General features: G+C 39.1%; 1 protein-coding gene across 2 annotated transcripts in view; it reads right to left on the bottom strand.

The window, feature by feature from the left end:
- Positions 1-13,183, bottom strand: part of BRF1 (BRF1 general transcription factor IIIB subunit) — a 211,291-nt gene that overhangs the window by 69,807 nt on the left and 128,301 nt on the right. The window lies entirely within an intron of this gene.

Genomic DNA, 13,183 nt, shown 5'->3' with positions numbered 1-13,183 from the left:
AGCAATTGGTAATTTGTGCCCCTCAGGTCAGTTACCACTGACTATCTGTTAAGTTTACATTTTTCCCAATAGTCAGCAATGTTGTTCCCAATGACCGCTAAGCAAATGTATGAGCTATATAAATACTAATTATCGTAGGAGTTCAATAAACACCTGAAAGGTTTTTCATGGGGTTCCCCCATGTTAAAAAGATTGGGAAACACTGGGCTAGGAAAAAAGTACAGGTATTGTTTTAAAAACTTAAACTTTAAGTTTTGTAATTTTTCCAGTTCATATTTGCTCATTATATACAGTGTGCTCACATCCCAGTACTTGTAGGGCATCTCAATGAGGCTGTTTGGATGGCTTTAAAAATGCAATTCCAAGCAAAGCACTTCAATCAGTGAGTTACTTTTGCTGTCAAGCAAACTCTGCAAGTATCTGAAGTTCATAAAATCTTTAAAGTATAGGCAGATGACTGGTATGCTTCACCATTATGATGAGAGATTTTAGATATTATTCAATAGACATGAAAGGCAATGTCAGAAGGAACTATGAGTGCTGGGGTTCTATTTCAATACTCCAGCACCCTAAACCTAAAGATATAATTTGGCAATATGTAAGTTTAGAGAAATGAGGTCTCTTGAATGTGTTCTCTCTTAACTGGGGTTGTTTAGTGATGGTTTTAAATAATTCTATTTAAAACCATTTCTGCTGATACTGGGATTTATTTTTTAGGAGGGCACTACTATCAACACTGCCGGCAGCGAGAAGGTTAAGCATCCGTCACACAATAACTGAGCTGTACAGGAAGAGCTGGTAATAGCCCCGATCAGTGTTGTGCAGCTGGAAAATGTGAGATTATTGTGTTTTCTGCTAGAAATGGACAGTAATCTGAAAGGCGCAGAAATGCAAACAGTCGCTTATCACAGACATCCCCTGTACACAGGAGACGTAGATCCAGACACACCTGAAAAAACTGAGCTATTCCCTTCCCTTAATAATCATGATAGCTACAGTAACCAACACACTAAATCCAAAACATATCACATTTTAGTGATCACAAAAGCAGCAGGACTCTAATATGAAAAGCGTAGGAGCGATATAAAGTTAAAAAGCATTTTAAAGCTGCTGGGTTGCCCACAGAAGTTAGATTTAGCTTTTGCTTCTCTTGTGCAAGTAAAAGAGAATAAAACACAGGTTAGTCTACAGGCAACAACCTCTCGTCATCTTTTCCTAATTTAAAAAGAAAGGACCAATGCTATAAAAAATGTTATAATAAAAATAAATGAGAAAAATATATAATAATATTGCTATAATATTAAAATAATATAAGATCTGTTTATTTGATCATTTAAATTAAACATTGTTTGCTTTCTTACAGCTTTTTTTTTTACCATTTTATTCATTGTTAACCTTTATAGTAAAGCTGAACTATGGGTCTCCCTGCCCACTACAATTGTTAAGTGCTTGTTTTGTCTAGGGGCAGATAAAACAAACTAACCTCTCTGCTATATCAGTATAGCTTCTTCATAATCCTCATTGTGCGTGCCAGTCTGACCACTGAAGTCATTCCCTTCTATGAAGATTTTAGTCTTGCACTGTATGGAATTGGGCCAAGGGCATATCCACAATCCAGAGCATCAGGAAGTACAGAAATGCCCATTTTAAAACGGAAGTGAAGGACTGAGGTACATTTTGGGGAAAGCCAATTAACCTAACTGCATGTTTTTGGTATGTGGTAGGAAACCCATACAAACACGGGGAGAACCCGCAAATTCCATTCTAATCTGGGCAGTACGGTGGCTCGAGGGTTGGCACTCCGGCCTTTGCAGCGCTAGGTCCTAGGTTCAAATCCAAGCCAGGTCACTATCTGCATGGAGTTTGCAGGTTCTCCCCGTGTCTGTGTGGGTTTCCTCCAGGTACTCCGGTTTCCTCCCACATCCCAAAAACATGCAGTTAGGTTAATTGGCTTCCCCCTAAATTGATCTTAGACTACAATAATTACATATGACTATGGTAGGAACATTAGATTGTGAGCTTCTTTGAGGGACAGTTAGTGACACAACTATGGACATGTACAGTGCTGTGTAATATGATGGTGCTATATAAATACTGTGTAATAATAATAATCTGCAAAGACCAGAGTGCTAAACTTTGAGCCACCGTGCTGCCCTGAGGGATTTGGTAATATTTAAATCTATTTAGCCCTAGTCTAAATTAGCATTTATTCCTTGCTGTGGGAAGGGCAGCCTACCGCAAGGTAAAATAGGTAAATTATTGGAGGTAAAACACATAGAATACCTATATACAAGAAGTTTTACCTGCCAAGGGACTCGTTACTTTGTCTATCTAGTTCTGCTTTGACTGGCAGGGCAGAAGACCAATACTTTTTTTCTCTACTGTAGTTATGTAATACTTTTACGTCTTGTTCCTTCCCTCAAGCCCTGTAAATGGACAGTGAAAGGAGAAGCCACACACTGATGACTTCTGCACTCTAATTACTCTAATTACAGAAGCATGCATCCTAAACAGCAACCAACTAGCTAAAACTTGACTTTACTTCATCCACCTAGAACTTTACTGTATAGGGCATTGCAAAAAAATTGCTACCAAGTAAAAATCAGGACTTTAGAATGCTGTTGTGTTAAAAAAAAATAATGATGTATAAATGAAGGCATAGCTGCATTCAGTTTGGGGGTGTACCTGGGGGTTAGGGTACCTGGGGTGCTGGTTGTACCGTTAAGTATAAAATGCATGTACCTCAATGTGCATGCAAATACCTGCAGCAGCTCCCCTTACCATTTGTTCAAACGTGCTGGTGAGGGAGAAAAGAGACAACTCTAAAACATCTTGAATGGAAAATAGGTTTGTCCATCCAAATGGCCCTGGGTTCAGGCATATTGACAAGTAGGCTTCCCAAGTGCCTGCTCCATACTTTGGGCTTAACCAATGTTCATGCCTGACAAGGCACCGATTGCTGAACTGTGAATGGAAGGTCCCATTCTTCCCATACCTAGAAGTAGTGGGTACTTCCCAGGGCTCTGATAAATAATGGACGACATCATAGGGTGTTCTTTATTAGGAGAACTGGTCAACTGACCCTCAATGGACAAAGTAGCAGGTTAACTATAATCTTGCCTTCTTTACCGCCTACTGACCAGATTGTATCCAATTTTGATGAATTAGTTAAACCAGAGTAATGGTTAAGAAGGGAAACTCCCAACACAATTAGCCTTCCTATGTGAACGTACATGTAATTAACTCACCAGCACAATTTCTTGTGTTGCTGAAGGCAAAGTTTCCAACATTAACAAACTATAAATAAGTGGGAAGTAATTAATCATATATGTATGCTAAACACTAAGTATAGAACCAAGTCTGACCTAGAATCCTTCGATTCCAAGACAAGCAAAGTGGGTTAAAGGAGCCTGTCCTTACTGAGCCATCAACAGCAATTACTCTATTTCCACTGAGTACCTGTGAATATAAATGAACACAAAATGCCAACGGCTGAAAGAGAACTGAATCTTGTAAATGCCACAGACACAATTAAACTTGTGTCTCCATTGACTTTCTCAGAGCAGCATAAGTAGACATCTTACTTTGATGCGGATTCTGCTGGAGGTGTATTTTATGCCAGGACCAGCAAGAAATTAATGAGAAGCAGAAGATAGGCAATCTCAAAGACCCGGCATAAGGAGCTTAGCGTGTTACCATTGTAGAAAATGGAAATATTATGCCATAACAGTGGTGACAGTGACCTGACTTACCCTTACACTGACAACTAAATTATTGCAGACAATTCTGAGGGAAGCCATGAGGGACATAACCAAGTGGGAACAAGCTGGAGTTGAAGATACGGTTCAGTCAAACACAAACATGCCGTATTTAATCTGACCCGGGGGACAAAAGCTACCTGCTGAATGTCTATATTTTCACCGTCACTCATCCAGACCCAGGTGCCTTGCCATGAATCTTAGATTGCTTTAAAACAGACCAGTGTGTTTCTGTTTTCATATCGGTACTGTAGTAACTTTCATGCACACTGCAGCATGAGAGGGAGGTTACATGGCACAGAGTCATGTGTCACAAAGCTGAAGTCCTAACCAGAAGCAATATATGAAGCTAAGCCTCCAATGAAATACTTTATATACAATATAGAATAAAGAGACTTGGTCTTCAGAATAATGATAAAAAAAAAACAGACACAAGATGCTTTCATATACCTGCGGCAACTTTCAAAAGCAAAGACCTGGTCAGGGTTTTACTCACAGAATGGTGACATTTAAATGCCTTTGGCAGATGTGTATTATACTTTTCAGAGGGAACTTGTCAGAAAAGGGCAACCTTGTAAGCGCTAGGGTTCCCAGTCAAAGCTGGAGACCATCATTATTTAAATCAAGAACTATACTAGTTTTGGGGCAGACATGCAAAGGTGCAAAATACAGAGGTATTCCCTTCCCAGACAACTCTTCTGGGAACCGGAAAATGGCAACATGCAGTTCTGGAAGTCAATAACAGCCAACAAATTCTTTTTAAAGTTATATTGTGTGTGTACCCTCTTTATACAAGCTGTAGGTATGCTCACAGCAGTCAGCAGTTCAATGGCTAGACCAATATTTTTCCTTGCTAATTCACAAAGAACCAGTGAAAACCAGGATTTATATATGCGATTTATATATTATGCCAATCTGCATTGCCCATAAGCAAGTAGCTTCTATTCACTATTTAATATTGCACTGGGGGAAGGAAAGGAAGAGTCTGAAGAGAAACACACTGTAAATAGTATTTGATGTCTTTGTGTCTTAATAAACTAGTCAATAAACCAGTCAATGGGCTGTATCTTCTATCAGACTAGCCTATAAAGGATATAGAGTGCCAATTCACCTACCCAACACCCATAAACACAAAGACAAAAGAACTGGACACTAGCATTTTTAAAAATAGAAAATTGTAAACTGTTTATTAATGACCGGACATAATATTTTTTGGGGGGAAAAAAGAGACACCATGGAGACTTGGTTCAGATTCTGCAAGTGTGTTTCTTATCCTGGAACTGGCACCCTTGCCCAATGGAAGTTGGCCTAATGGAAGCCTAGGCTACAACTGTTGTATACAGTCCGCTATAATGTTGTCTTCTATTTCTTTGCTATGTGTTATTTACACTGGCTTGCAGTAAGCTACCTGGCTAAAATCAGTGCACAGTGCACATGAATATACTCTTTAGCCTCCAGAGTAAAAGTCATTATGTCATATTGGTGTGCTGGATTTACTCTGAGATTTCATTGAGCACTCACCTGACAGTGATAACATAAGCAGGAAATGCTGCAGGCATGGGTAGCTCACTAAAAACTGTTGTAATCCAATAACTCATGACATGCCTCTCTTTATTTCATTTTATGTAATCTCCAGATGACCCAGGAAAAACAGCAGTTTTATGCAAGTAAAAATGTCAGACAAAATTAGTAATATGCCTGATCATTAAAGTCATGGTTAAACACACGTCACACAAGTCAACATACGTCACACAGAAAGTGCAAAAAAAAAAAAGAAACCCTGCAAAGACTCTTATTTTTAAAACAGGGCAAAAACATTCCCTCAAACAATCCCTGCTGGGATTTTTCCAGGTCTATGTGTTTCAACGGCCATAGATTCCCATCAAGGAATGTTTTAGGGAATGTCAGACTCCCTGTTTTATAAATAGAGCCCAAAATGTCTCCACAATATAGACAGACATATTAGCCTGGGAATTTTATGGTTAGCACTCTGTATCACAGGACAATGTCCGATTTCCAATAAGGAAAGTATGAGAACAGAACTCATAAGAGTTATCCCAGGGTAGGGTGCTTATATTTTCTCACACAACCTAATATTAAAGTTTTACTTGGTTCTGAACAAACTGCCCTGGACCAGAGAAGTCCAGACCAGGCCCTTGAAGCCCACTAACGGGCTATGTTCTGCAGAATTCATTTTTTTATACTGTGATTATTCCACACAGCTGTATAGCTGGCAGAAAATCTAGGAAACATGATCTGCTGATGGTCAAGGGAGTGTTATGTGATATGTTAGTGGTAAATATAGAAAGTGCAGGAAATCAAACACACCTCAGCACAGGAGTCCTACTAACGTGAAAGTGGACAAATAACTAGATCTCTGCACAGGACAATGTTTACAAAATGTGCAGCCATTGCGTATGTTTGTGCAGTAAAGCACTCCAACAAATCATTACATTTTTTTGGTGATTGGTAATAACCAATATGCACTTAGACATTGTCCTTTAAATGTACCAGTTACACTTTATCTTTCAAAAGGTATATTTTTAATATACTAATATAGATATTGCTAACATTGCTTTATTCCACCACTGTAAGTGAATATATGGCAAATCTCATTACTTCTATTCTGCCCATTTTTTGGTAAAATAAACTGCCATACCTTGGGCTTATGTTTATGAAAATCAAAACTGAAATCACATTACATCTGACTTGATTTGCAGTCTGTGTATGTGAGCGTTAAAGAGCAACCATACATAACCACGCATGAACTGTATCAGCTGGATAAGGATTTTACCATGATGGTCCCCACCAAGGCTTTAACTTATCAAGATATAAACTTGCTAGAAAATCTCTGAGCAATGGCACCAGTCTTTGCCTATTCTACGGAAAGAGAGAACAATGCATTTATAGCAGACGTGTTTCATTTATTCTACCTACTGAGTAAGACATACAGGAAATAACAAGTTTAATGGTGTGCTGATGGCTCATTGCCAAGTGGTGTTGGTAAAACAGGTGCTAATCTATGGCACACTTGTAATAAAATCCCATATTGTACAGATGTGTATGAAATGCCCCCACCTACTAGATTGTAAGCTCTTCGGGGCAGGGTCCTCTCCTCCTATATCACTCTCTGTATTAGTCTATCATTTGCAATCCCTATTTAATGTACAGCGCTGCATAATATGTTGGCGCTATATAAATCCTGTTTATTAATAATAATAATAATAATAATAATAATAATAATAATGGCTATTTGTAGTATTTATTTAACTCAAAAGACAAATAAATGATAACAGACCACCAAGGGAAGAAATAAAATTTGAACATACCCCATGGGGCAGAAAAAATACTTAAAAATCTTGTTCACGTGTAAGAAAACAGGTAAATGAGGCTATTTTTTTTTACAGTTTTACTATAATGTTTACCACCATAACTGCTGTTTATCACATTTGCAAGAAGGGTGAGATAACACTTCAAAAATAAATTACAGGAAACAGGTTAAATAAACGAGAGAAATACTAAAGCAGTGATGGAATCCCTAGGACAGCCAAGGTCAGAAGTTCTGCTCTATTTATCTGTAAAATGAATCTTTCTTTAGAATAAAAAGGGAAACTGATGGAAGCTTGATGAAGGGGCACCTAGAAGTGTAAATACCTGAGCTTCTAGGAAAAGACAAGGCTAAATGACAAGGTAATTTTCTGGAATTTGCTAAATATTAGTGATTTCCTGAAAATTCATACCTCCTGTGCAATCCCTACTGGCAGCCCATTGTAGTGATGGGCCCAAGGGCATATGGGGGAGGCTTAGTGGCAACCTGTGACACTAAAGCTGCGTACACACTTTCAATTTTTATCGTTGGTAAACGAACGACGAACGATCCTGCACGATATCTGTGAACGATCGTATGGCACCGATCCTGTACATACAGATAACGACACGATCGTTCAAAGATATTGTACACACGATAGATACGATCGTTTGAACGATACAGGAAGTGACGTGCACCACAGGAAGTGAGCGAACGTTCGTTCATCGCGCATGCTCAGACCATGGACGATCACTGAACGACCGTACACACGATAGATGGTCAACGATCGTCGTCCAATCCGATCCGCCGGTCCGGTCGTTCATTTCCAACGACTATCCTCGTTCGTCGGCGTCGTTGGTTACTTTTTTTACGAACAATTTTTGGCCAATCGGTCGTTCGTCGTTCATTTCCAACGATAAAAATTGGAAGTGTGTACGCAGCTTAACCAATGTAACAGAGCTTTGTCCCAGTAAAATCTGCCATGATGGATAACAGGATAATTTGTACCTAATTGCAGAGGGATTGCAATGCATTAGCGATTGCAAGAGATGCATATTGCCATTGTTTCATTACAAGTTGCAAATCTGTCCAGATAGTCTTGTAATCCAGATGCCCATGAACAGCTCAACCAAGACCTCTATTTGTTCTGTGCTGATTGGACAGTAAAGGATCAGTGTGCTGCTGTCAGAGTTCCGTCCTTACCTCCCATCAGATAGTTATTTATGTTAGACAGAATACATTTTTTAAACAGACCCGGTATGAATTTAGGTTACACTCCTCATCCCATTTTAAATACCCCCACCCCACTCAAGCAGTGCCCTCCCAGCCAAGCCAATGAAGATACAGGAAGATTGCAAGGAGGAATTGAAGAAAGAAGATGTTGGCATCTTACGCGGGAACCGGGGCAGGAAAGTATAGGAGGAATTAGTTCCGTTTGAAGAACGTAAGAGCCCAGTAATAGCCAGCAAAGCTCAGAAATGTGCAGCCTATACTGTGTCTTCCCTGTTAGTTTAGTTTAGTTTATTTTCAAAATGTTCATGCCACACTGAAGTATACCTTTAAATGTTCCTCTTTTGTCTAGAAACATAAAACACTGGACCTTGACATCCTGATGTTGGTACCGGATATTAATTTCCTGCTAACATAGGTGTTGATGCTATTACTTTCCTTTAGAAGAAACAAAATATTCCAAAGTGATATTGATGTACACCCACACACACACAAACAGCGCGTGTAAACAAGCCGTGAAAGGAGCAGGGATGCGTCTGACAGCCAGGATCCTGTCATTTTTCACAGCGAGAATGAAGCCTCAACATGTTCAGAATTAACTGCATCAAAATGGTATAAATCATACCTTGTTTCATTAGACTGACACCAGACAGGAACGTGTCCTGTCACTTAAAGACAGGTGTGATTGCTGCAGCTTACAGATGAAGATCGGGAACTGAATGCCAATAGACTGACCAGAGACTCACTTGGAAAAGAAAGTACATTGCAGTCAGACTTCGCATTTCAATTGACTTAGGGGGCACGGCCTACCTTCTAAGCGGCTCTACTTCGCAACCAGACGTTCATCCTGTGCACTTACCTGGCCACTCTGTGGATAAGTTCCTTTGGCTGCCTTATCCTGAGCCGTGAAAACACAAAGCCTTGTGTTCCCTGGTTCATACATCACCTTTTACCTCTAAACACACTACTGCTATACCCATACCCCACACTCCACACACATGCACCTACTGGACCATAGGACGAAAAGCATGTACAATATTAAGTTATTGGTTTGCAACGTGGCTACAGATAAAGATTCTAAAAGTTTCATTCTACAACTGTTCTTTTCCATTACCTGGGATCACATTTCTCTTGCACAGTTCTATAAGTAGATTTTACTCTGCCTGTCTCTGATGAAAGCTTGTACTTTGCTTTCTTCAGTCATTGGAAGGAGGTAGGATTCCCAACCCATTATATCAGGGTGTGCGAGATCCACCCATAATCCTCTGAATAGCAGGTTTGTACACTCGGTGTGAATAAATATGTTCCACTGGAGATAAATATTTACATACTAGGCTATGCCAAGAACTGGTTGGTCCTCGGGCCCATGAGCCATTTCTGCATGTGTTCTTTTATGTGCTTGTATTAGCTTTACACAAGCATGAAGCAAAAAAAGAAAAACACTGCAGGTAAAAATAAACCAAGGAGGCCATCAGACAGCAGGGCAAGTTAAATCTGAAGTCACATATTGTGAGACCGCCTACTTAACACACAACTCAGTCTGTGTCTGATAGAAGTGGGTCATTAAATGCAAAAAATGCACTGATATCTGTCAATTGCACCAAAAGGAAACAATTACAGAACAACTTTCAGGTACAGAAATTGCCTGTAAATCTAGAATGGCTTCACACAACCTGATCCAATATATTAAAGCTGAACTCTATGCAGATCTAAAACACACAAACCAATACAACCCCAAAATCATAAATATTTTTTATGTGCTATGCAAGTAATCTAAGAATCTGTAGTTTACTTGGCATTAATCATTTGCAATTCCTGTACAGCAGGTCTCAGAGTGGGGAAGGAAAAAACAAGCTTCACTGTTGAATGTGTATCCTCTTCAGCCTTGGAGAGCTTTAATAAATCAGGCGCAGTGTGGCTCCTATCAGAATGTTCCTTGCACTACAAGACCCCTAATAGCTCTTTGTGTTGTTTCTTCCTAGTAAGTGCATTTTATAAAAATCAACATTTATAGCGTTTTTGTTTTCAGGTGACATTTTGTGGCAATAAGATGTTGTAGTGTGTTTGTGCTTTTAGGAGTGCCTGGGGCCCTCAGGCTAGAATCACACTGGAGACAGGCAATGTTTGTAGAGAACATCAGGGATTGTGTGACAGGAACTTGGCACTCACATTAACCGCTACATACAGGAAAAGAAAGCTATAAGCGTCCGCATCATTTAACTAAAATAGGCAGGTGAATGCATCACACATGGGATGCTATTTCATTGAGATCGTAGATAAACCTCACTACAGAAGACTGAAAGATCTAGACAAAGCAAAGAGAGACACAGAAGTAGTGTTTTGTATGGCTGAACTCCGGACTAACGTTCATTCTTGCACAAATGTACCAGCTCTGCTCCTGTACTCTAATTTACTGCATACTTAGAGTTTCATTGGAAGCTGCAGCAAGTCACACAGGGCCGGTCTCATTTCTTGGCTGGAGTATGCCAGCAACATATAGCACAGAGTTGTCTCACGCTAGTCATTGAGGACTAACTAGAATCCACACATTTTTTTATTTCTTTAATAGCAGCAAATTTAGCAAGGTACAGCTATGACAGCCTTGGCATATTTGTGGTCCTCAAGGACAGGCTTGATTTGGACCTTTCTACCCAGCCATACTGTCCCCAGCCCCCATATCATTCATTGGATTTCAGTTCTTTTAATCATCCAAGCTAAGCCCCACATATGGGTGTTACACGGGGCAGTCTGCCCCGACCAGCCATGATCTGCCTGCAGAGATCCAGTATAAGGGCTTATAAATAGGGTATGTGATGAAAACTGTAAAAATATATTACATTTCCGGAGCATGTTGATGAAAGGGAGGCTTCAACTAGGGAAGGCAAAAATAAAAGCATAATAAACTTTTCTTGAAAGACGAAAACACCACCTACATTACCAGTAACTACCTTTGAAAATTAGTAGCCTATTTCCCAGCAGAAATGTGTGCATGTGGACATAATCTTTACCCATACCCATTCTTTCCTGATCATTTTAGGTCCATCCCAATTCCTGGAGATGGGGTGGAAATAAAACAGGAGTAGTCTGTCCCAATCACACCTCTAATTCCCAGGCTGGCTCCTTGCAGCGGAGTAAATTTACTTACTTTTAGCTTAACTTCCACAGAATTAGGTTTTAGATAATTCTCACAGAAAGCTGCATTTGTGGTCTCAGATATTTTAAATGGTGTGGCAAAGCCGCTTTCCAAACATGACATGGCACAGAAAACCTAGCTATGTTGCCAAGGAACGCAATACACTTATATATAGCATGGGAAAACATGTCTTTATAAATAGATGTATCTAAAGTCTGATCTTTTTTGGAATGGATATGTATCTGGATTCAGTGCACACTGACTTATAAACAACACACACATGTTCTAATAGTGTAGTCATAAACACGGATTTAGGTTCTACGCAAAGAGCAAGAGTAACTTTTTTTTTTCTTTGTTTTTGATTGACACCAAAAATTGTTTTGGTCCATAAAATTTGCACAGTTACAAGAGCTTACCTGGTTAAATAGCAAAAGTTTATTTTAGACAGAATCCAAATCAACAGTACAAACATAAAAAAGACACTTAAACGACACTTAAACTTATGGCTGCCCTACTGCTCAAATGCCCTTGTTATATCCTTGAAACATAAAAATGCCAAAGTGACATCCTATAAAGCCTGGTTGAATTTTTTCTAAAGACCACTGTGTGTATTACTTCTATTGTTATTTTATTTTTCTTCTTATTGAAGGTTACTACTGCGGTTCAATATCCTATTATTCTTTACCTCTCTTCCTCTATTACAGAAATATTGGGCTTAGCATTTCCTAAGCTCCAACAACCACAGGGACATGGCTTTTAAAGGATTATATATATATATATATATATATATATATATATATATATATATACACACACACATACATACACAAACACACATGCACACCCTTGTATTTGCAATGTCATGTGTATGGTAACCATCTGACCATATGTTTTCCTTGTAGGATTTCAATCCTGAACCAAATAAACATCTACATGCTAAAAAAGACCACAATGTGACAGGACTTGTGAGCTCTGTGTCCCAGGAGGCTCAGCAAAGATGTGGCCCCATGAAGGCTGTCCTGCTTTTCTTACAATGTCTGTGTTTATACAGATGAGCAGTAAGGGTCCTATGAGTTTCATGCTACAAGAACATTAAGGCCCATGGAGGCCACACAGAATGAGGCCAGAAAGTAAAGCTGTGCATTCTGTCTCTGTTACAGTCACCGTGTGGTCTTTTTTTCTTCAGCCAGCTATAGCTTGAAATGTTTTAACTTTTATAGGTACAAATGACTAAACTCCAGCAAAGCACCTGTGCTTAATGTATGCTGCTACGAGGTACCTTTCTATCAATTTTATGCTTCTATGAGGAAATTTTATATCAAATGTTATTCATAGTCTTCAGTATATGAGGCAAAACATATACAACCTAAGAGGCCATTACATCTGGCATAAGCAGCAATAACTACTTGTAACTAACAGAATTAAGCGGAAAGGCATTGAGCAATTTAAATGTGTACTTTAGTAGTAAACAAAATGCTCGAAAGGAGAAGAGAGGGTCATACAGACTTTTAGTAAAGAAGATGATGTTTAATAGATTTAAAAACATAAAACTTGGTTTGCTAAAGCCCTGTAATTCATAAACCATTAAAATACAAATATGTTTTTACTTTTTCATCCACTTTTAAATTTCAATGCTGCTAATCTACTTTAGCTTTTTTAACCAAATTATGTCTGCATGTACTTTAGTGAGGGCTTTGATGGCATTTTATTAGGTGGGTCAGCTGATGATAACTACAATGGACTATAAGGCAGGGA

This window comes from Pyxicephalus adspersus, chromosome 12, assembly GCF_032062135.1.
Source record: "Pyxicephalus adspersus chromosome 12, UCB_Pads_2.0, whole genome shotgun sequence".
NCBI lineage: Eukaryota > Metazoa > Chordata > Amphibia > Anura > Pyxicephalidae > Pyxicephalus > Pyxicephalus adspersus.
Note: the sequence above shows the minus strand (reverse complement) of the source record. Positions and strands in the feature narration are given on the sequence as shown.